Source organism: Musa acuminata, chromosome BXJ1-5, assembly GCF_036884655.1.
Source record: "Musa acuminata AAA Group cultivar baxijiao chromosome BXJ1-5, Cavendish_Baxijiao_AAA, whole genome shotgun sequence".
Taxonomy (NCBI): Eukaryota; Viridiplantae; Streptophyta; class Magnoliopsida; order Zingiberales; family Musaceae; genus Musa; species Musa acuminata.
This window is the reverse complement of record NC_088331.1, coordinates 31,839,088-31,862,435: the sequence shown is the minus strand read 5'-3', so window position 1 is coordinate 31,862,435 and position 23,348 is coordinate 31,839,088. Positions and strand designations below refer to the sequence as shown.

Below are 23,348 nucleotides of genomic sequence, written 5' to 3'. Positions count from 1 at the left end.
GCGTCCATTCCACCTCAGGACGAGAAAAACCGCACATTACATCTTGCACTCATCAATTCTCACGTCACAGGGAAAACAATGCATCAAAAACCTCATGACCATCCATAGTAGGAGGAGGAGAACCATGTCGATGGAAAAGCCACACTTCCTCCTCTGCTTTACTTTTTTTTTCTATTTTTTTTTTCCATCCATTTAGTCTTTTATGACCAAATAATATTAATTACTCTTCCACTCGCTATATTTATTTCTAGGCTCTTTTACTCACATGGATCCCAAACACATAGGACTGACTCTGGGGACCGCCGCCGGGAGACCCCCGCATATATAGAAGAAAGCCTCATAGATCTATCAGCAGGGCGATTCTTAAGTTAGTACAAAATCCCAGCCTTTTTTCTTTCTGAATAAAGTTATCTTTCTTACTGGACCTCCTGTGGTCATTCTTGAATAACTTCAAGTTCACAGACAACTTTACCCTAATTTTTTGTACATATAAACCAATGGAGAAAGTAGAAACCCTCGCAGAAAACGGTTTTCATTAATACGAACGAAAAAGGAGAAAGTAGGATGCCATATACATGCTGCCGAGGTGACATCAGCAGCCGGTTAATTGATGCCGCTAAGAGGCACAAGGAGCAATCGAGAATATAATGGTTGTTCCAGCCCAACGTCGCAATCTATCCTGGAACGTTGGTTTCTCGATCATCGTGATTAAGTATGCCATTTAAGCTCCAATTTGGGATGCAGGAAACGACCAAACACATCACCAGCAATTGCATTTTTCACTGCAGCAGTTTGCTTAACTAATAGATAAAAATGGCTTTGTTTGGCATTTCACTGCAGCTTGTCTTCCTTCAGTCCTCAGAAAGAGCATAAACTACCGCAGTTCGACTTGGCGCATACACCAAGAAAGAGCGAGGCCTGTTGTCGAATAACCCTTCCTGCATGTCCAAAAACGATGCTGAAGGCCATTCTTGAAAAATCCTCAGAGTTCACGAAAAACCAGCCTATAAGCGAAAGTCTTACAGTGCTGAAGTACTCTGCTGTGTGATCAATTCGATTGAATCCACCAAACAGTTTATCGTCGGAATCCAAAACCACCTGAAGGTCACTCAATTAATTCATTACCACATGCACCAATTGCATTAATGAACCAAAATCGAGACTTGGGAAGGCCATCATCATTATCAGAACTTCCAGAGAGATCATAAACAAATGCACTCACCAAAAATTGACAATGAATCCAAAATCAAATTAGTACAGAATTCATAAAGCAGATAAAATATGTTCCAATAGCGAGTTCATAACAAGAAAAGAGGTTTACAGTGAAACATTAACAAGCCATATAATTAATTATATGGTTCAAAGATCCAATTTCGGGTGCCGGACCCATGGCCAGATCGGTATTGGGTCCAATCCATTCCAGCTACCTACATAACGTATCCCGGATCACAGTACCAAATATGCTGGGAGGGGGACGGGGAGGGGAGAGGAAGAAAGAAGAGAAGGCAGCAGGAAGAGCAGAAGGAGAGGAGAAATACAGGGCAGTAGGTCGATGGTGGAAGACGATGTTTGCGTGACCAGGGGACCAGAGGGCTCCTGATTCAGACTCTTAAACTAAAAGATCCTTTTTTTTTTAATTAACCGAAAGGACTGGACTGTCCGAAATGGGACTTTTCCTTGGTAAATATCGGTTGACAGGAACTGGACCAGGCGAAACAAAGTTCCTTAATATGGTTATAGCTCTGCATCAAGGATTGCATGTCACAACTGTGCCAAACCATGCTAGCACATAGCTCCCTGTTGACAAGACCGAAGGGTGTATGCCAACATATCTGTGCCATGCACATGGCTTGTGCCAATCAACCTAAGTCTCCTGCTGCATCATGCCAGCTGGAATAGCACACTAGATGCTGGATTACATTTGTTCATATAACAAGAGAATCAGCCTTTAATCAACATGGAGATAATGAAGTTTGATCATATTATCACAATTAATAATGCAGGCAAATCAAAAGGTACATATAAGTAAATAAATTAAATTTTAGTTACATCTTTTATGACAGCATTTATATTTAGCGTCAGACCAAGGTTCAGCACATTGTCCTAAGATTATGCAGCAATAATTGCAGCAAAGCTAGAAAGCACAATGAATTTCAAATAATATCCAACAGCATATAATCGACGATGAAATTTATGATTTCATCTTTCGTCAATAATTGTAAATTATTTTTTATATATTTTTTTTATTTCATCAAAAGATATTGGGATCATCTCTTTTGTTCGATTCATAACCTCATAAATATATCCCATCGTAAGCTTCTTTTCATTATCTGTCAACCGAAAGACTCAAACAAGAGGATTACCTTTAATGTATAAACTATAAAATTTCAAAAGGACAACATTAAGATGATACCGCTGGCCCTTTTGCCTTTTGCTTCTTTTATCCATTTGTTTATCACTCATTTCTCCGAAGTAAACATGTTTTTCAATATATGTTTTTGACGATGCATGCTCTATAATGTCAAGAATGAAGTAGCAAATCGGGTGACACCATATCTTACCAATTCCTTGTTGCCAATGAATTCTTTCATCATATTTAAAGTCCCAATATGATTATAAAGAAATCTAACGATAAATATTGCCCTTTCTAAAGTCTTCTTAATAATAGGAATCTTTCCAATATCCTTCAATATTAAATCAACGCAATGTGCTGCACATGGAATCTAATATAGATGATGTCTTTTTACTTAAGTAATTTACTTAAGATAAATGATAACAAAATTGATAAGACATAGGAGTTCTTCCATTCAAATTAGAGACAAAGTAATTAAAATTTTTAAAAATTCAAAAGATAAATCTTATCAGCTAGTACATAATTGCTTCTATTGTCGGTTATAACTTGGACAATATTTTATTCACTAATTTTTTTCATAAATTTGTCGAGCAACTCTTATATTTCTTTGTGGCTCTTTAATAAACCATTTGTATAATCCTACTAAATTGTTCTTCCCCTTATTTTCTTATCATAAGCATCACTTATATTTGTTTATCTTAGTTTTGCTCCTACTTAACCTTATTGTTTTTGTGATCCTTGATACATATATAAGTTTATCGGTCTCTTTTTACCTTTCTTAACAATCATGACTTCTTTTCCTTTTTTGTTATATACTCTTTTCCCCACTTGTATTGACACTTTCTAAATAACCTTCTTCTTCATCATCTCTAATATGTTCTGCTAGTCATAGGTGCCCAGCAAGCCAATCACGTGAGTGATGGCACGTGTGACTTGATACAGAATCTTTTTGCTTATTATATTTTAGCGTATATCACTTTATAACTATTGCATAAATGCATATATATATTGTGATGTCCTTGGATTTGTGCAATGGGAATCGGATCGTGATGAGATCACGATAATGAGATCGATTCACCTTTAAACACATATCCTAAATAATCCCGGTCATAGGTTACTCGAGAGGGACATCGTGATAACCGGATAAACTGGTGTGCTGTATACCCGTCCATATGATGGATGCAGCTGGTCTCATAGCTGCTCGTGTAGGGACACTAGGGATATAGTACAAGTGCTCATTGGAGAATTAGTTCACTGATTGATCCGCTTACGGAATGCTGGATGGTTGATGATGCCTTATTGTCAGACAGCGATTCCGTAGTCCTAGTGGTGTATCTGGTCCTTAGACTTGAGACACCAAGGATGTCCTATATGAGTGCTCCACTCTTTGATACCAGACTTATAGGTTTGGCTGTCCCAGATCTAGTACAGCTGGTCATTGGGAGTGGTAGTCGACCTTACGAGGGCTATTGAGTGTCGACAGAGAATCATCCACTCTCGGCGTCATGAGAGGAATATCCCATGTGTTCTTGCTCAGACAAATCCCTGGCCAGGGTCATTCGGGTTGAGAGAGAAAGAGTTCTCCGGGAGAATCCGATTAGAGCGAGACTCGAGTAGAAACCGTATGGGTCTGACAGCACCATGCTCGATATACGGTCTCTGGGATATTAGATGGATGAGGGACTATAGGTACATGGTAACTGAGGACAGACAGGTCCAATGGATTGGATTCCCCTATATCGTCTGGGGACTACGGCGTAGTGGCCTAGTACGTCCGTAGTCGATGAGTCGAGTGAATTATTACAGAAATAATAATTCACTGAGTTAGAAGGAGTTCTGACAAGTATGACTCACGACCAGCTCGATATTGAGCCTAGAGGGTCACACACATATGGTAGGCATTGCGATGAGTAGAGGTTCGGATATGAGATATCCGACGGAGCCCTTGTCTTATTGGATGCAGATCCAATACCCACTAGGGAAGGACCCATTAGGGTTTGACATGGGATCTCTATAAATAGGAGGGATTCACAGCCTCATAAGCTAGAGTCTTTGCTTGCCTTTCCTATTCTCCTCTCCCTCTCCACCTCAGAGTAGGCTTGGAGTTTTGAGGAGCGTCGTCGCAACCCTGCTGTGTGGATCACCGCTAGAGAGGAGGACGCTTGACCTCCTTCACCCTCTCCTAAGGATCTGCAAGGAAACATGGATATACGATCTCCCTAGGTAACACAATATCTATACGCAGTTTTGTGTTTTGCGAATTTTTGCGCACCAATCTTCGCACGACGACGAACATCTTTTTGGGAATCGGGGATTTTTGTTTTCTTGTTCTTCCGCTGCGCATGTGATGTCGCCCCCCATGATTTCCCAACATGTTCAACATTATCTTTGGGAAAAATCCCATTAGATTCATTCATTTGCATCTTTTTTTCAATCATATAAGCCAATAATTTTTTTTTTACATCAGGTGGACACTTCTTGCATGTTTATGCATTCTTGATTCTTGAAATTCCTTGCTTGATTCTGCTTTGCATTCTTGATTTTTTACATCAGGAGGGGAGAACGAGTCACCGATAGTGGAAAGTGGGGAAGGAGAGGGTGGTAGTAATGGAGGAACTTTCGAACAACGATGGCGAAGGAAGCTATGTACGACAACAGCAGCGATGATAGAGGAAGTAATGGATGATAGCAACAGTGACAGATAAAGCTTTAGATGATGACAGCAGCGATGATGGAAGCTGTGAATGATGACATCATGGGTAGAGGAAGCTTCATATATGTCCGTCGATGATGGAGGAAGCTACGGTCCTCTCCCTCGATGGTGGAAGAAGCTGCACATGGAAGCAGCGACGACGGAGGGAACTACGCACGAAAGCTAGACCTTCGGACCCGTTCATCAGCGATAGAGGAACGATCAATCCTATGCATTAGCGATAGAGGCAATGGCAAAGGAAGCGATGATGGAGGCAATAGTTGCGCACAAAGTAGGGTTTATGGCTAGGGCAGTGATTTCAATAGGCGCTCGGGTGCTCGCCTAGGCGCTCGGGCAAGGCGAAGCGAGGCCCGAGCGCCTCGCTTCATTTCCAGGCGGCGCGCTTCAAAGAGGCGCCGCCTGGGCGCGGGCCCGAGCCCAAGCGCTTCGGGCGAGCGCCTGGGTTAAACCAGGCGATCGAACTAGCATTTTAGGTCTGGTTTGGTCTCCAGTACTTTAGTTGGTTCAATTAAAGCACCGATATCAACGCGACTTCCCCAACCCTAACCCTGCTCATCGTTCACGCTACCGTTGCCGTTATCACCGCTCCTGCTGCTCGCTACTGCTGCTGCCGCTGCTGTTGCCACCGTCGCCGCTCTCCGCTCTCACTTTAACCGCTGCCACTGTCGCCGCTCCCACTCCCGTTACCGCTGCTCGCTGCTGTCGCTGCCATTGTCGCCGCTCCCGCTACTCACTGCTACCGCTGCCATTGTCATCGCTCGCCGTTGCCGCTACTACTGCCGCTCCCGCTTTTCTCAGTTAGCACCCTCGATCTTCCCTTACACTCTTCTCTTCTCTTTCGAAAGTATACTATTAACAGTATACTGTAACAGTATTTGTATTTATTAGATTAATAATATATTATTTTGATTTTAATACTATTAATTTTACGAGAATTTACCAGAAGACAATGTTGAACATCTCAGGGATAAAGAAGAAGATTATTCTGTGAGTATTTAACCTAAGTGGGAGAAAAATATACGACAAAAAAGGAAAAGATATTATGAGTACTAAGAAGGGTAAAAAAGGACCGATGGATCTATATATGTTTCAAGGATCACAGAAGCAACAAGGGCAAGCAGGAGGCTCAAAATTTAGACAAACAAATATAAGTGATGCTTATGATAAAGAAATAAGAGGAAGAACAATTCAGCATATTGCTCACTTCTTCTATCATGTTGATCTTCCCCTTAGTACAACTCGTTTAGACAGTTTTAAGGAAATGATTGAAGCTATTGGAAAATATGGTGTGGGATTAAAACCTTCAAGTTATTCTGAGATGCGAGTTCCATTGTTGCAAAAAGAGTTGAATTATCCAAATGACTTACTAAAGGGTTATAAAAATTCATGGGCAACACATGGTTGCTCTATTATATCAGATGTTTGGACTGATAGGAGGCGCAGGAGTATAATTAATTTTATGGTTAATTGTTCTTTAGGGACTATGTTTATAAAGTCAATAGATGCTTTATCTTTTATAAAATCTGGAGACAAGATATATGATTTACTTGACAACTTCGTGGAAGAAATTAGAAAACAAAATATCGTTCAAATCATAGCCGATAATGGAAGCAACTATGAATTAGCTAGTAATATTCATCTTTTGAATTTTTTTAATTATTTTTTCTTCAATTAAATGTGTTAAACTTTTAAGTCTTATCATTTTTGTTATCCTTTGTCTCAGGTAAATTGCTTGAAACAAAAAGGCAACACACTTATATTGGACTCCATGTGTAGCACATTGTATTGATTTAATGTTGAAGGATATTGGAAAGATCTTAAACATCAAGAAAACCTTAGGAAGGGCAATTTTTGTTGTTAGATTTCTTTATAATCATATTAGGGCTGATTTTTTTTAATTATTTTATCTTCAATTAAATATGTTAAACTCTTAACTCTTATCATTTTTGTTATCCTTTGTCTCAAGTAAATTGCTTGAAACAAAAAGACAACACTTATATTGGACTCTATGTGCAGCACATTGTATTGATTTAATGTTGGAGGATATTAAAAAGATCTTAGACATCAAGAAAACCTTAGAAAGGGCAATTTTTGTTGTTGGATTTCTTTATAATCATTTTAGGGCTTTGAATACGATGAGAGAATTCACAGGGAACAAAGAATTAGTGAGATATGGTGTCACCCGATTTGCTACTTCATTCTTGACATTACAGAGCATGCATCGTCAAAAACATAATCTAAGAAACATGTTTACCTCTAAGAAATAGGTGATAAGCAAATGGACAAAAGAAGCAAAAGATAATAGAGCTACTGATATCATATTAATGTCATCCTTTTGGAATCATGTAGTTTATATATTAAAAGTAATGGACCCTCTTATTCGAGTCCTTCGGTTAGTGGATAATGAAAATAAGCCTGTAATAAGATATATTTACGAGGCTATGGATAGAGAAAAAGAAATGATTAAAAAGTCTTTTAATGAAAATGAAGAAAAATATGAGAAAATTTTTACAATAATTGACGAAAGATGGAATTGTCAACTTTATCATCCCTTACATACAGTAGGATATTATTTGAACCTTGAATTTTTTTATAAGATTAAATTTATTGGGTTTGATGCAGAGTTTTGGATGGGTTATATCAGTGCATTGCAAGAATAGTTCCCAGCCTTGAGGTGCAAGATAAGATTATTCGTGAATTATCTTTATATAAAAATGTCAAAGGTCTTTTTGGAATTCCAATGGTCGTTCGATTCAGGACTACGTCTCCAGGTATTAATAATTTGATATAATTAATTTTATCTATATTATATTACTATGTTATTGCTAATAATAATATAAATTTGGAAATTTCACCTCGAACTTACAGTAATTTGCTATCAAAGTACTTAGTTTGACATGTAGTGCTTCGGGTTGTAAGCGAAATTAGAGTGTTTTTGAGCATATAAGGATCACTAAATATTTTTATTTTAATTAATTAATTTATTTAGATAGATGTATTAATAAAATTTTAAATTATATGACATGACAGATTCACTCAAAGAGAAGAAATCAGTTCGAACATCAACGATTACACGATCTTGTTTACATAAAGTATAATCAGGTTCGTTATGATTTGTAAAATAGAATTGATCAAATCTCATTGTAAGATATTGATGATTCAAATGAGTGGTTGATGGGAGAAATAGGTGCTAACTTGCAAGATGCTGAAGACGAGCTTGTATTTTAAGATGATAGATTGACATGGGGAGATGTGGCAAGAGCTTCAAGTGCTAGAGAATTACAAACATATACAAGACAAATGATAAAGAGAAAAATGAGTACAAAAGCATCAAGCTCGGCTCCTATTGTTGAAGAGATAAAGAATGAAACATATTTTGATAAAGAAGAAGGACAAGAAGAGGATGAATTCAATAAAGATTATTTGTGTGAAAATGACGATAATATTGATTATAATGAATGACTTTGATGTAATTTTTTTTTTTTTGAATTTTGAAACTTTTTATTAATGTGACATTGTGATTTTGTACCTTAGATTTTCTTAATTTAATAGCATATTTTTATTTAAAATTTTAAATAATTATATTTATTAATTATATTTTATATTTTTATATTTTAGCGTCTCACTTCGCTCGGGCGAGCGCCTAATGCCTCGAGCATTTTTTAACCTTGACACCTTTTGGCGCTAAGCTGTTACGGACTTAGCTGGTTTTGCCTAAGTCGTGCGGCACCCTTGCGTGTCCGTCCGCAAAGGTCAGCCTCCCCGAAGTCTCCCATGTCCCTTAAGACCCACGAAAGAGAGAACGGGTTAGAGAAAACGCCTCAATCGGGATCCACAAGCAAACATCTCCGAAAAACACTTCATAGACAATGCAAATTACAAACAGACTTTACAAGCTCCGAACAGTTGCACAACAAAGGGTAAAATGGTCCATTACAGACCGAAAATCTCTCGCACGTGTCTACATGACACAACCTTTATTTACAAGCCTAAAGAGGCCACCAACCCAACTAAAATGAAACTATTAAGCATTGGGCCGCCCCTCTACATGTACAAGGCATGAACATGCCAAAAGAAACGGATATACATAAGCATTACATCAAACATCTTGTTTAGAAGTTTGTCCGTGACATAGTGCTTTTTAAATCACTGGGCTAGGGGTCGCGAGGGGGGGTGGGGGGGGTTGTATGCACAAGTTTAGTAATGTTATGTAGCTTAGTTGGTTCAATTGAACCAACTAAGCTGATTGAACTAACTAAGCTACTGTTCAGTTGAACCAGACTTGATAGTCTGGTTTGAGTGATTTGTTTCAACAGCGTGCTCGCCCGAGGTGCCTATAATGCCTCTAGGTTCAAGTGAGCGACCAGGTGATGCTTCATTGAACCACATTGCTTAGTCGAGCTTTGAGGGGCTCAGGCCTCACCTCACCTTACCCAAGCGCCTAGGTAAGCACCTAAGCACTTATTTAAACCCTGATGTGAAATAAATTCAGAACATTTTCTTAGGTTCTTAATTACAACTAATCTTCCTTTTCTTAATATGAAGCTACATTCTATTTTCTGATTAGGATGACATCCTATTTTAGGCTCTAACTGTAGAGGCTCAAGTTTATGATGAAGAACTCTTTAATCTTTAGGTTGTAGTATTGATCGTCACAGAGTTGTTAGATTAGCACTTCAGTGTAGAGGAACATCTGAGAATTATATGGATCGGTAATGCTAGGACAAGAACCACTAATAACATGTTCATGAACCATGTCATTGAAATTGGCCTAACTATCAATTGTGATGGCACACACACCACGCCAACATCTTGTAGCCAGCAAAAGATACTAAAATATTAAAACCCTCACCTTTGTATTGCTTCTTTAAACTTCAATCATTTTATGAATTCTTTGAATTTTCTGAAAATTTCCAACCTTTTTCTGAGGAAGCCAGATGAGTTCTGAACTGTGTAATCAGTTTTGGGCACCATGGGCAACCCTAGCAGTTGTACATGGGTAATATGGGTTTAAATAGCCTGATGAGCAATGAATCACAAACAACTCTTTCTTTACAACTGAAGTTACACTGCAGTTGCAATATTTACACCAGAGGGAGAAGACTCATGGGACCTCATACTTAGCAGACATAATTAGTTGCAAAGCAACAAGTAAATGATTTGTTATATATGAGGTAAAAACTAGTAATCAGCATCCAAGAATTCACATGTAAAATATGAGGGCAGCATGGGGTGTCACCATGTGCAGTCTTATCCTTTGCACGTAGAGACTGCTTCCTAAAAGGAAGCCATAAATACCAAGTAGGATCTAACAAGCCCGTGCAACTTGATGCTAAAAGAGCCTCGTCAAAATAAAATATGAAGTCCAAACAATAGACGTAGCTTTTCATAGGAAGGCATTTTGTGAAGGTTGACATACCTTGAATTTTCCAGGCTTTAAGCAACCAACTTGGTAGTTGAAATAGCTATTACTCCAATGAAAATTGAAAACAAATACCAAATTCCCTCGTTCAAAAATAATCATCTTATCCCCCTCATCTTTCCGTGAAATATATTGGTGCTCTGATGTCATGAACTGCAATACACATCCACTTTAAACAGCATCCACATGTAAAAATATCCTTCCATGACAAAAAAAGGACTTATGCATATTTTCTGGTGAATAATTTTGAGACAAAATGCCCATGGATCTACATTGGAGAAAAAGCAACAGTCACAATTTTAATACTGCAATCAAAGTCTAAAATGTTCATATTGAAAATTTTTCTCCGATGAACGACTATCTGTTGTTCATTTCATGCTACGTAATTATTCAGTCCAAATTTTTGCTCAACTAAAATACATCATCTGTGGCATTTTCTAATGTCTCAGAAAGATTATGATATGATATTCTACCCTAATTTAGTAAATTCATATATCATTAAAATCATTGTGAAACTTGAAAAGGAAAGTGATAACAGATTAAATTTTAATAAGTTTGCAAAATAAGAATATATTTTGGCTGATATCTAAATATTTTTTTATAGTTAACAATATGGATCTTCCTTAACCAGCTAATCACTGCCACAGGATTGTAAAGATTCTACCCGCAAAAAAAAAAAAAAAAAAGGAAACATACGCCATATTGCTCCTCAAGATGTTGCATTGCTTGATCAAATTCGTGCATTCCTCGATACCTGAGATAATCTGCATCTCCCTAGAATTAAAAAGGATGATAAGTGATCAGATACTATAACAGGGCAATCTGACAAAATTTGTGTACAGAACACAAGTGAGTATTAAAAATAATGAATTTAAATAAATTTAAAAAATGCTCTAAATTGTTTTTTAACATATGGAGATGCTATAGGAAACTAATTTTCAAGGTAAATTCACAAGATGGTGAAACAGTAGAAAGAGCTGCCTGCATTAACCAACAATACCTGCTCACTACCAATAAAAAAAAAAATGTAAATCGATATGATCTGCTAACTTCCTCCAAGTGAAACATTTTAGAGTTTAGATGACATCTCACATATTTAACGTAACTTATAGAGAAACCATCATATGCATCCATCAAATTGATAGTCAATCTAAGTAAAACTTTAAGAGCATATATCTAGGATCTTATGTTAAAGGTAACATCAGATTCAGCTATTTATTTAAGTATGACAAAGCAAATAGATGTATCAGGACAAAATTGGGTTTTTTCCTGATAGATACAAAAGTAACAAACTATAAGATTTGACATTTTGCAATCAGTGGAATCAAGACTCAAGAGAATCCAGTTAGCAACAGATTGGCAGATGAGAAATTTTCAAAGCATAGCTTCATGCATATATGTGAAAACAAACTAGTATTTTCATTTATGATTGAAATTACAGTAATAACAGACCACACAATTTGTGGCCAATGACTGTTACCTCCAACTAGAACATATTGACATGACATGGTCTATCTCCCCTTGTTAAGTTTGTCAGTTTTACCAAATCTTGATCCACTTTCTTGTGTCAAACTAGTCACAATAAACTACCATGAATAGAAATAAAAATAAATAACATCATCTTCCTAACTTACTAAATCAAACATACGACGACATTTATCATAACTATAATTGTTCCCTGGTATCACTGCCCCATTTGGAAGATGTTGATCACCTCTTGGAAAATCTATCCATTCTAGCAAAAGAAAAAAAATTGAAATTAACAAGAAAATCATGTCAATAGTCTGTGTGCCAAGAATTTAATTAATAAATAAAAATAATGCCAATGAAGGTCAAATTTTAGAATAATTTAAGCATAACATGACATATTCTACCTGGATGCCCAAATTCATTTCCCATGAAGTTTAGATATCCTTCACCACCCAAACCCATTGTGACTAGTCTAATCAATTTGTGCAGAGCAATTCCACGATCAATCCTGGGAGTTGATGGTCTATCCAGTGCCATAAAGTCATACATATCCTACATAAGCAATGACAGGGCAACTCAGTCCATAAAGATAATTTCACCGCAGCTTTGTATTGCCGATAAAGATAATTTCAGACTTTTGTTTCTGCTGTTCAATTAACAGAGTATAGTGAAAGATAATGCACCCACTAACAAGAACAAGAAGAAGAATAAAAGATTTACAATATGAGCAGCTCACAATTAACAAGTACAGAAAAAAGAATAAAGATATATAAAATTGTTGCCAGTACAACATTTTTTGGATTTTGTACTTCAAAATACGTATTGAATATTCTCTTGTTCTTTTTTGACTTTAGGACAATATTGCATGATCATAATCAACAAAAGTAAATTACTTTATTCAGAAAGAAAGGAACTAACCTTTAACATATAAATAGCCATGGCAGTGTTGTTCTGCATGTTGGCTTCTCCTGAACAGTTTGTATAGCAAACAGGTTTCTTTTGATGGTTGTTTGATACCAATATATTCTACTTGTTAGTTGATCGTTTATAATTGTATATGTAACAACCTTTTTTTTTTTGCTGATAGAGATTAAGGTAGAGTCTTGTGTAGAGATGATAATACCCCTGCTTTTCTTGTTTTTGTTTGGGGCATGGTTTAAAATACTGCCTGTACCAGTAGGTATGTAGCCTATTGGATGCGGACCGGATGATTTTGTCCAATTCAGCCTGGTATATGCTGTATCACTCATTAAGCTCACTATACCAAGTTTACCAGGCGATAAAGAGATCAGTACTGAAGGGCATGAGGTGTTTGGCTCCAATTCTTTTTTCTTTTTAAATATGATAGCAGTCACAACTGTCAATTCTTTTTTTCCTTTTTCTTTTCCTCTCTCTTTCTCTCTCTCTCCATCTCTTTCTCTGCTTCTCTCTTCTTCCTTCTCTATGTCCTCCCCTACCTCCATCAACTCTCCTCCACTCTTCTCTCTCTCTCTTTCTCTATTCTTTAATTTACCACTCATCCCTTAACTGGACTCGTACTGACAAATAAGTGTGTAGTGATACTTGGTAACCATACACCAACAATCCAAGGACCAGTACCCATTCAGTACCAAGATTTGAAGCCTTGACTTGGGGACATGATTGTATCATTTTATGTGTGGCAGTATAATGTTTTATTTAATTGCCAAAAATAAAGTAAAATGCATTTAGAGTATGTAGAGTTTGTCTCAAGTGATGAATGAAATTAGATATTATCAAGAAGAAAAGTTTGCCATACAAGTCACCTAGTCTTAGAAATGCTTCATGGATTAATAACACAATTTGGAAAGAAGAACGCCATGTCAGAGATTATTACTCGAAGATAAGATATGAACACATATGAAATGAAGAGTTTAACTAATATAAATAATCAAAGTTAAGAGCAGCCTTCAACTACAAATAATCACTGAAACCAGAAGCAGTTTAGTTGTTAAATTACAAATAATTTTGAAATCAACTTTATAAAGTAACAAGAAAAGTTACGAATTATCACGGACTATCTTCAACTGTTAAACAACTGAAATAAGAAATCTTTCAAGATACTATAAAGAACTTGAGCATCAAATCATGATGTGTATGATGTGACATACAGAAAATTTTAACAAAAAACAATACAGTAATTGCATCACATAGTGACAGATTAACACTACATAATGTTCATCACAAGAATGATGTTCAAATAAATTTCATGCTGATAAAGAAAACAAATAATTTCTCAACCTTAAAAAAGGATGAAGTTAGCCAATTTTTGGTCAGGTTACTTTCAGTTTAGTGTCACAAAATGTCCACTACTTACCACCAACGAAATCATGACATCAAAAATGCAGAAATCAGAGTAAAATAACATTTAAAGTATTGGGAAGAATTTATACCTTTGCATGTTAATGAAACATTGGCAAGTGCACTAACTACTATTTTTGTCACTTTCAATGTTTTGCAGCTTTGAAAATTCCTAAAAGCTCAAGAGACATCTTAACTAAGCCTATACAGTCATTTATTGGTGACCAAAGGGGCAGTTGGACCATTCCCCTATTTAAAGTTTTTAATAAACTAAAGTTGGTTATATAACCAGACAAAAAAAGTTAATATCAGGGAAAAAAAAAAAAATTGTCCTTGTTATGCCCATGGTTCACCTTACCGGTCTATATTGATGTACCAACCAGCTGTCGATATAATACATACCGATCTGTACAAATATACCAACACATAGTACATGGGGGTGCTCCAATGTATCTCCCGTACTGATCCCCTGTTGGACCGGTATGTATCACTCGTACCAAACGGTATGCCACAGTATGATGAACCTTGGTTATGCATTATGTTCAAATTTTCAAAATACACATGATACAATATTGCTGAAAAATACTTTTAAGAACCTTGTCCATTAACCAAAATGCGATGGTCTTGTCACCAACAAGAGCTTTGGTCATGGCTTTCAGCATAAGCCACACATTTCTCTAGCCATCTCCTATTAGTGAGATTGTGAACAATTTCACCCATCTTCCAATCTTCATCCTTTAACCTGAAAAATCACCAACAGAAGTCCCTTTCAGTCCACAAATACATATGTTGAACTTGTGAAAATCTTAGTCATCAGAAAAATAAGACTAGGTATAAATTTGAGTCGCTAGAGTTTATATGGTATATAGCATATTGGAATGACTTTGAGAATTAAAGATTGCTGAATAGTTAACACTAGTAGCTAGTGAATGTAAGTACGTTATAATTGTGTTAACATTAAATACAATGCCTTTGTCAAACATTATTGCATTCCGTGGTGTGAACTTTTCTTAAGATAAATTAGTCAGATTCATTCTCAGATTTGTGTATAACATGTGTTGGAAAGCTATTTGGGTACAAGAAAGATTGATCCATAATGTTAAAAATATTATTCAACTAAAGAAGACAAAGAAAGTTTTATTCCTCCCATGAAGAGAAAATGTTTTGCTGAACAAGTGTATGTGGTTGGAGGACCTTGCCTAGTTTTTATTTCAAATTTATGTATACATCATGTGAAGACTTTTAATATAACCCATCATTTGTCTTTTAAGCTGCTTCATGAATCAAATTACTTGATTTGAAGTAAGCTATTCTTGAAGCCCAACAATGTCCAGTATCAACTAACAAATTAACAGGGTAGAGAAATTGAGCATGAAGTAACAATGCTAAGAATTATTTTTCTTATACTCAACTATAGGTAAACACTTGAACCTCAAACTTAATAAACAAATGTCTTTAAATAGAGAATTCCACAACCAACTTACTTCATCATTTCAATCCATTTATCTGGAATAGCCATATGTAGGCGATACTCAAATCCAACACCACCATCTTGAACAGGGATGCAGAAAGTTGGCATTCCACTAACCTATTTAAGTAAATTGTTACAATGAATGCAAATACTATGCAATTCTAAATAAAAATAGTACATATGTTCACTAAATTATGAATAAAAGCATGGTTAACAATATCGTACCATTCCACTCGTTACAGGTAGTACATACCAATCTGATAGAGGACCGGTATAGGTGATACATCAGTACACTTTAGTATACCGTGTGTTGGTACACTCGGTACAACTCAATACGTACCATATAGACAGTTGATCGGTATACCGGTATGATACAATATTTAGAACCTTAAATAAAAATATATAAATCACCAAAGATATCATGAATGGTCTTAAATCAGATTGCATATGATTTAGCATATCCACAAGATTGCCCAAGTAACATGAAAAAAACAAAATAAATATAAGAAAATAATAGTGTATATGTTTCTCAACGACTAGATGAAGAACCATGACTTGGACAGACAAGTCCAGTCAGTCTAGCTAATGCATCCAGAGCATGATTAATGGAATAGATTCAAGTTTGGACCAATCGATATGGACCAGTATTTATCAGTCCAATGGTTAATCAGTATGTCCTGAGACCAGTATGCGAAACATGTGATTTCACCTAGCCAAATTCGAAATTTTACTTACTGCCCAGTAAGCTTACCATTCCAAACTTATAGAATGGTAGCATCATTGGTACCAAACTTCAGCAGGTGGTAAGCCTGTTGTCTGACACTGGTACTTATTTTTTTTAGCAATTACACAGCTGTCAACACTTCTTTTTTCTTCCCTTCTCTCTCTTTCCCTCTTCTATCAACAAATTTCTCCATCTTGCTGCCTCCACCTCCCCCTCTCATTAGCTTTGCCGCAGCATCCTCCCCTCCTGTCTCTCTCTCTAGCCCAGGTGGCACCAACCAATACCAGCCATATCGATACCAGTATGCCAATCAATACCGTTCCAGTCTGGCCAACCACCAAGACATATTAGTCCTAGTGAGAGAATTTATTCGTCATTAGCTAAAAATAAAAAACTGCTGCAACCACCTCAGTATTTAGCACAACATAAGTATGGTATGGTGTAAAAGCAGCATAGAGCCATTTGCTGCTTAAAAATAAATGGCAAGAGATGGGTAAGAATAACAAATAATCTAAAGCAGGTACAAGGTTCTATAGAAAAGCAGCAAAACAAAGCTCCTAGGATGAGAGGAAGTGAAAGTAGAGATAAAAAACATATGCTAAAGAGAGAATATAGAGAAAGACATAAGGCCAAAAGGACAAATAGAAAAGAGAAATAGTTGAGAAATTCCCTGTGAAGATATGTGTTTCTCAAATTGTTTCAACTACAAAATTGTGATGAGAGTCCATTAAAGGGTTCCTTGGGTTGATACTCCAGTGTATGCATCAGATTTCTTGAATTTTGACTTAATATACCTTTATGAGTGATAGTAAGTGTTGGATATTGCTGACTAAAGAATCTGTAAAATTGATCCACAAATCATGTGAACTTCATTAACGATATCCATTGATGATGAACCCTTGCACTGACTTGATCTTTTGAACTCCAATTTCTTCATTTGTCACAAAATCTTCCCATTTGATCAATTCCTAAACCTTCACCTATGTCAGCATCTATTCCTATTCAGAATCCTCTTCATCCAGAGCTTCTACATCTTCACCAACATACCATGAGATTCAGACACATCACTCTAAAATGGAAAATAATCTGTGATTTAAGAGCAGTCCTGCATCCATCTTTCACAATTTATCAGCCTGAGTTTTAAATTTCAGATTTAAGTTCCTTCAATCTAAAGAGGCATCATATTATGCCTCTGTGAATGATGTGGGATCAATGAGCTCCAAACAATGACCATTTGCAACAATATAGGGCTTCTCATGTGAGAATGGCATAAAGCTGATTATCTAAATATTAAGATAATGGACTTCCGCTGGGATTCCAGAACAGATGTAGACAGCATGTCAGATCTTTTAGCTAAAAAACAAAAATATAGTATGACTCTATGAGGATTCTTGGAAAGTAGGAAACTGTTAAAGAATGGAAGAATTCTAATGAAACTGAGGCCTGATTAATCTTGGATGACCATAACAACTCCTTATATGCATTGGAATTAATCTGTGATATTCCATTATTCCAGAAGTACCAAAATTTTTTTCTTCCAACCATTGCCATGTAAGGTCAAAGTTCTTTTTCTTCCAACCATTGCTGCCTTATAAGAGTAAGCTCAAATTCCTCAATACCCATAAGGCCATAACATCCTAAAACAGCTTAAGTTTCCAAATAAAAATAGATATTATTATTAACAGGCCCTTTTCTACAAAAAATAATAATGTTTCAAGAACTCAAATTTACAGTCAAGCTTTACAAATGGAAAACAGTACACTAAAAACTATTTTACTTGATTGACAAAAGGTACTGGCATTCACCTTTCCATGATCCTGTTGCTATAAGGGTATTTAGGGAATAGAATGGATATAATGAAAATAGCCTCTTGAGTATGTGAGGTAAGGTATGTACTTCCAACCTTCTGAAGCCACAGTGGTCGCAGCCTCATGTACTGGGCTGCCCTTTTGAAAAAAACGAACTGCTTATGTAACCACCAAAGGACCTACATACCTATATACACTCGTCTCCACCAGATACTGCAATGGATTTCAAGATGTCATATCTATCTACTTTGATCTAACATTAGAATTAACTTATACAGAGGTTTTTTATGACTTAAATCTCACACCATAGGGATTGTGAAAACTCAGTAGTAAAAGCCCATCAACTGGTTTCCACTTCTTCCTACTTCATAACACTAAAATACATGTCTAGTTCAAGTATCTTGAATGTACCAACAACCTTATTCCATTAAACTATCTAATGAAAATACTTGCAAATTACTTTCATCCACCATCTAAATATCCCATTCTTAAACTAGGAAACTATAGAACATCTCCTGTTTCCAAAGGACAAATACAAGAAAATTCTCCTCATGCACTAGGATACTCTTTTTTATTTACGAGTTGGGTCAAATTTAAGGACTCAGTGTCACTTTTCATATTTCAAAGATAACCAATGGAATTTAAGCTTCATATTTCAAAGATATCACTGTTCACTTTTCATATAACTTTTTCATGTCCGTACAAGTACCAAATAAACAGAAGTTCCACTTACATCTTCACCAATAGTAACAGCCTCTGGGTAAAGCCCATGTATCATGTCATTTACCAGCATCAAGAAGGCCACTGCATCCACATCAGTAGCATACCCAAAGAATTCACTGTAATTCCCAGTAAAGCCTACCTGTAATAAGCAGGGAATACAAGAGCAACAATACAAGAGAAATAAATGTTAAAAGAATTCATATCTCAGAGCACTCCCGGCTAGAACTTTTCCTAATAATACAGACATAGATACAAAAATTTAGTTCCTAAGAAACTTAGTGACGTTTAGTAGGCTGTAAACCATATTTCCTGAATTATGCATATATGTAAAATGTAACTTTAAACATCAACATTATCTCAAAATGTACAGAATCATAACATAAAGAAAATGAAACATAATCATCTTGTATGGAAAGCAGTATTTTCCACAATTGACAGAATAACTAACCGCAAGTCCATGATGAGTGTACATCATTGAGGTCACACCATCAAATCTAAAGCCATCAAACTTATACTCCTCCAGCCACCATCTCGCATTGGATAATAGAAATCTTAAAACCTAGAGGAAGGAAGATAATAAGGTGAATTTTTTTCAATTTAAAGAAGTAACATAGGCGTCTAGAAATCGAAACATTTCCATACTTCCCAACTCCCATAGTTGAAAAGGCGAGAATCCCACATCCAGTGATGGCCCCGTGGGCCAGAATGGAAATAATGTGAGTCAGTGCCATCAAATTGATTCAGTCCATCAAGTACATTGTTGGATGCATGACTGGAAATAAGACTGAATAAGTTTTGAAGGTACAGTTTATTTTCTAAACTGAATCACAAACAAGGATTTAAAATATAAAGTTGTGCTTATGCCATACATTCTATGTTGGTACATGCATGCATACTTGCAAAGATAGACAAATGAAAGAAATTTGCAAATACATGTACATGTATATGGGTTCACTTTGTACCCAAATAATAGATCCCAAAGTTCTTTTAGATTGATAAATAAGTCATATCGGCATACCATGCATGATCATGTCTGGGCACGAAAACAACAAACAGAAAGGTTCAAGCACCAAGCAAATAGAATGCAGTCAACACTCTCGTTCACCAACCATAATCCAAGTATAAGGATTGGATAAAAGATCTGGGACAGCCTTTGGTAATATATGAAAATAACTCCAGTGGAACAAAAAACAGGTAGCAGTTATCTCAATCGAAAAAGTTGAGAATCTTTTTCAATGTGATGGTAGGTTATATTCTCAATCGTAGCCTGAAAGCATATTCTAGGAAAGTCAAATTTAAGTAAACAGAAATTACACAGAATCGTAGGAGTAAAATCCAAATAACCAGCTAAAACACAAGGAATCCATGAAAGTTACTTATCCATGGAAATTGTGTGCACGGATGGATTGAATTTCCAGCTAAAACTCCATAGAAAACAAGAAAAAGGAACATATCTATTACCTTGGGCCCTTTATTTCTTAGAAGTCAGATAATCTTCTAGTGTTGGCAAAACAGGTTCTTTAAATAACCAAGGAAATGTTGAGCTCAAAATCCACAGATAAATTGATGATCATGATACAAAATATCAACCAATGCATTTCACTTATCATGCATTTTCAAACTTATTCAAAATGTAAAAATACAATCGGTGTTACATTCTAGGTAATATTACGGAAGGATTATTGTCTTGTGTCGACCGTCGTTGCCAATCCTAACTTGGACCAGTACATGGTAATATTACACAAGAATCGTCGTCCGATGCCAACGTGCGGTACCAGTCCTGGCCTGGATTGGTACATACTGATCAATACTAATGTACCATATATAGGTATGTTAGTATGTATCAATTTCCAAGAAATTTTCCAGAAAATGGCCAAAAAAATTACCTGAAAAAAAAAAAAAAATCCTATTTTAACCCTTTTAATCAAAATTTAATGCAATTTAAATTTAAAAAGGTGCAAACAAGGATGAGAGAGAATTTAGGTTTTTTGGATTGTTGAGCAACTTGCACATTCTTTTGTTTCATCCATTGATTTTGAATCATCTACAAAGATATGAGTTGAGATATGAGATTGTGTCAAAACTTCACTATTTCAACAAATTAAGTAACAAACGGAAGCAACTTCTGTACGTTCCTTCATTCTTCTATTGATTTTGAATCATCTACAAAGATACGAGTTGAGATGTTCAATTATTTGTCAAAACTTTACGATTTCAGCAAATTAAGTAATAAACAAAAGCAACTTGTTTGTACCTACTTTAACCACCAAAATAAACAACGTACTCCATAGTCGATGGATCAGGATCCTTAATAATATGAATTTGCATATATATATATATATATATATATATATATATATATATATATATGTATATATATGTATATATATGTATATATATGTATATATATATGTATATATATGTATATATATATGTATATATATGTATATATATATGTATATATATGTATATATATATGTATATATATGTATATATATATGTATATATATGTATATATATATGTATATATATGTATATATATATGTATATATATGTATATATACATATATGTATATATATATGTATATATATATGGTACGGCTATGGATCCAACCTTGAAACTTGAAACCACTCCCATGACATGGTGTGCTGGTAAACCGTATGTCATTTGTCTCCTAATATGAATGGCAAGTGCTCGAGGAGCTTCCTTAGGCAAGTATGACTATGGCAAGGGTGAGGAGGTTGAGTATCATAAGATCGTCTAAAAAAGAATGACCAACTATCACTACATATTTGTTGGTTAGTTATAGGATCCTCTATAATATAAAGGCTTTGAATACGACGGACTCCTATTTGTGTTTACATTATAGAGACTTTTGCATCTACTCAAAGTCATCGATTGTCTTCCCCTTTCCTCTATCGTTGTGACCAAGGTCTACAATACCAAATGATACCGCTTTGTCACGACCTTAGCTGGAATTGCCTAAGGCGTGAGGCACCCTTGTGGCCAAAGACGCAAACTTAGCTTGCGTTGCCTAAGTCGCGAGTTACTCTTGTGGCAAAGACGCGAACTTAGCTTGCATTGCCTAAGTCGCGCTTCGCCCTTGCGATCTTGCTCCGCAAGGATCAGCCCACTTTGTAACCTCTCGCAGGTCCCGAAGGACCTGTAAAAGAGAAAGAAGTTAGTTCGAAAGAACGAGCAACGGACAAGTCCCGAAGTCTCGCGAAAAGGGAAGCTTTACAAGCAATTCGACGAACACCCTGTGTGCACAAGAGAAAAGAGGGAGAGGGAGAAAAACAAGGCTTTCAAGGATGAACGAACAGCTGCAAGCCCACAAACAGCCGCTCACCTGGTCCCGGGTGCAAAGACAAGTTCCCATCAAGGTCACATGCGAACTTGCGAAAGAGATCTCAACGCCCGGTATATAACCGAAGCCCCATCCAGCCCTGTGCCACCTGGGGGGTTCCTGGGGTCTGAGATGGCTGGCATTTTGGTGAGCGGAGGCAGTTCTCCGCTCACCTCCCGCGGCACGCGAAAACGGAGCTGTTTTGGGCTGTTTTGGGACTGTTTTGCTCGGTTCGGTGAGCGATCGCTTTGCAACGCTGCAGGTTGTTCGAACTTACATATTTACAAGCAAAATGACCCAAAACCAAGAGAAAACATGCTGTCAAGCAGCTATACATGCAGGTGTGAGCGACGAACGGTTCGTTGAACGGAGTTGTTGCGGGTGCGCGACGACCGTTCGTGACATTCTCCCCCACTTAAACTGTCGACGCCCTCGTCGACGCTTGTTGGTAGTTGTTGATGACTTCTTCTTCATGTCGCAGGGCGTCTTCAGGCTCCCAACTGGCTTCAGTTCGGGGAAGCTTTCGCCACTTCACCAAGTACTCTGTTTGCTCAGCTCCGTTGGGTAGCTTTATCTTGCGATCCGCCAGAATGGTTTCCACTCGCTTCTCGTAGGAGGCTGTGATGGGAGGTAGCCGAGTTGGAACACTTCGGGAAGCATCTTGCGGATTCGAGTGGTAGGCTTTTAGGTTGCTGGCGTGAAGGACGTTGTGAATTTTGAACCACGCCGGCAGCTGCAACTTGTAAGAGACGTTGCCTACCCTGCTGATAATTGGGAAGGGTCCTTTATACTTGCGCACCAATCCTTTGTGGACTCTGTTCCTAAAGAATTGGAGTGATGCTGGTTGGAGCTTTACCAACACCAAATCGCCAACTTTGAACTCTTGCGGTCGCCTTCCCAAGTCTGCCCACTTCTTCATCCTTTTTGCCGCCTTCTCCAAGTAAGCCCGCGCAATATCGGCATTTCGATGCCACTCCTTGGAGAAATGATAGGCTGAT

The 23,348-nt window shown here is 36.8% G+C and overlaps 1 pseudogene; it reads right to left on the bottom strand.

Annotated features, from left to right (window-relative positions):
- Nucleotides 1–572: 572 nt before the first annotated feature.
- LOC103985216 (1,4-alpha-glucan-branching enzyme 1, chloroplastic/amyloplastic-like) overlaps nt 573–23,348 on the bottom strand; it is a 118,236-nt pseudogene continuing 95,460 nt past the window's right edge.